The sequence below is a fragment of the Octodon degus genome, unplaced genomic scaffold, assembly GCF_000260255.1.
Source record: "Octodon degus isolate 3935 unplaced genomic scaffold, OctDeg1.0 scaffold00185, whole genome shotgun sequence".
Lineage (NCBI taxonomy): Eukaryota > Metazoa > Chordata > Mammalia > Rodentia > Octodontidae > Octodon > Octodon degus.
Window position 1 is genome coordinate 5025670 of NW_004524761.1, and position 2927 is coordinate 5028596.

Here is a 2927-nt window from a genome sequence, read left to right on the forward strand (position 1 = left end):
AGCCCCAGGTCCTGCGCGATGCGGCCCACGAAGGTGCCGTGTTTGGCCTCCTCGGGGACCGAGTAGTGCAGCTGGCCGCTTCCTGCCTCCCAGGCTGCGAGGAGCAGGAGCGAGAGCAGCAGATGCCGGAATCCCGGACTTGCTCTCTGAGAATATAGCATCGCAATCTAGTTCCACTTCGCAAATCTTGATAGCATCACCACATAATATCTTTTGGAAAGTTAATTCCAATTTATATTTTCTATTTCCTCACCTTTTTTAGCTTGCGTAGCAGAGCCAAAAATGGATGATCCTCTTCCTTTGTGAAAATATACTGGCTGTATTTCATTGTAATACTCTAATGTTGGAAGGGAGCGAAATACTATGGTGTACAGCGACATCATGTGGATGAAAGATTTTACTCTGCTTTGCCTTACCTTATGTTGATAACATATTTCTCAAAAATTACCAATTTAAATGACATGTTTAAAAATAAATAACTTTTTCTGTAAGTTTGTATATCTCATATCTCTAGTCAATGTATATCATTATTACTTAAAATGCATCAGTATGAGCACAACATTAAATCGTACAAAATCAGTATATCTGCAACGATGATATGCCATTCATTTCAAGTTATTTACATTGGTTTATTTTATTCAGGAATGGATCTACATAGCTTCAAACTGATAAAAACGACTGTTAATAGATAAACATTTTACTTTTCTTTTTTAACTTAGATATAGCATTAAATTTTTTCTCACACTTTAATGATGCATACTCCCTTTGTGTTACTCATAAACTTATTCTACTTTGCAGTGGTTAGAACTTACATTTTGTTGGTGTTGTTTTCAAAATAACTAAAGCCATTTGAGTTAATTTCCAAATTAATGAAAAATTATTTCTTTTATTTCTCTAGCACCATCAACCTACTTTTGTGTTGATTCAAATCTTACAATTTGAAGATTTCAATTTTGTAGGAGACAAACATGTAGTAAAACAAGTTTGGCAAATATGCTCACACTGACTTTCAGAGTAAAATCACAGAGACAGCACTGCTTAAGTTTCTTCTTTCTTCTTTCTTTTTAAGGACCCCCAAGCATGCTGGGCATGTGCTATACCACTCAGCTTCATTTGAAGCACATCAACTTGTTATCATGTATATACTGAGCAATCACATATCTTGATTTATGCATATACCCAAAATATTGTATGTGAACTGTAGTAGCCCATATAATGTTTTGCATCTAAATCAGGAATGGTGGCTCACACCTGTAATCCCAGCACTCAGGAAGCTGAGGCAGGAGGATTGCTGTGAGTTTAAGACCAGCCTGTGCTACATAGTAAGTTCAAAGCCATTCTGAACTATATAGTGAGACACTGTCTCAAAAAAAGTTTAGGTTCCAATAAGACACATATCTTGAAAAGAAAAGCAGTTTATTAATCAAACAGCTTCTATATTAGTGTTATTATTCTCCACTTCACTTTAATATTCTGTGCATTTCAACACAAAAAATGTGGCCAAAACACAATGTTACCAAAATCTCTATTTTGGTGAATATTTAATATTCTGCATATATATCGTAATCTTCATTGTAAATTTTTGGTTCTCCAGTCCTACACACACACACACACACACACACACACACAAATATATGAAAAAGTAAGTTATCAGAAAATGCAAAGGCAATTGAAATTCATCTGATTTCCAGAGGTCAAACTTGTAAATAAACAAGACAACCTCACAAAATTTGTGACATGTGACATATAATCTTTAAAGTGAATATATCACTTCCTTTAAATATTTGTAACCTTACTATCTCTGCTGTCATGAGTTTCCCAAAACAGTCAGAACATTCAAATACCACTCATGAATATTAAGAGTCCCCCAAAGTCCATGTGGTAAAAGATTGTCTCCAGTTTTGTAGGAGACAAAACTTTTGGGAAAAGTGGGCCAGAGATCTAACTAAGAAAAACCAATCAGTTTCAAGACTAGTTAACTAGTATTTATTCATAATAATTATTAAATATTTTAATAGAGGTACAAAAAGAAGAAAACGATAATGTTTTGAAAATGAAATCAACTAATGCTACTTTCATCTATAGAAGTGTATTTGATGTGAAACTACAAGGCTATGGCAATTGAATATGGTAGAAAAAATCACATGAAAAAGTAAATATTAAGTATTTAAAGGCAGAATTGACAGTGTGGTATTAACCATGTGAGCAGTTGATTTACGCAGTAATTTCAAAACTAATGAGTAAATAGATATTCAATGATGAAAATATCACTAACATTTTTAGTTCTTATTTTTCTTTCAATATGAAAGGAAAAATTATTTCTTTTATTTCTCTAGCACCATCAACCTACTTTTGTAGGTTGAACCCAGTCTCATGCTTGAACCCAGTCTGAACAACTTAGACCCTGTCTCAAAATAAGTAATAAAAAGTGTCTGAAGATATAGCTCAATGTGAAGTGCCTGGGTTCAACCCCAAGTACCAACAAAAACCTCATGTTATTATATAGATATTTCAGGAGTAAACAAAATTATTGCCATTTAACTTATCTTCACATCTGTTAAATAGCATTTGCCCTTTGAAGTATCACTTCTATCTGTCAGTAATCAACTCAATGTAAGTATTCCTTTCTCAATAATTAGTTTAGCAAGTCTGAAATTCATGGAATAATCCATGGGAAAAGATAATCTTTAAATCTACTAAATTCTAAGAAAAGAAGTGTTTAAGAAAATAACATTAGAGACCCAGTCCTAGCCCAGGTCCGGTGAGTGTGTGGAGAGCTTCCTGCTACCGTGCGCCGGCGGGACCAGTCCCAGCCCAGGCGCAGCGTGGGCCGGACCCTCTCCGAGCCCCTCGGGCTGCCCCCCACCACTCTGCAGTGCCTCCCCCACCCCGCCCGCCGAGTAGGATTTTCTGCCGATATCCGGGAG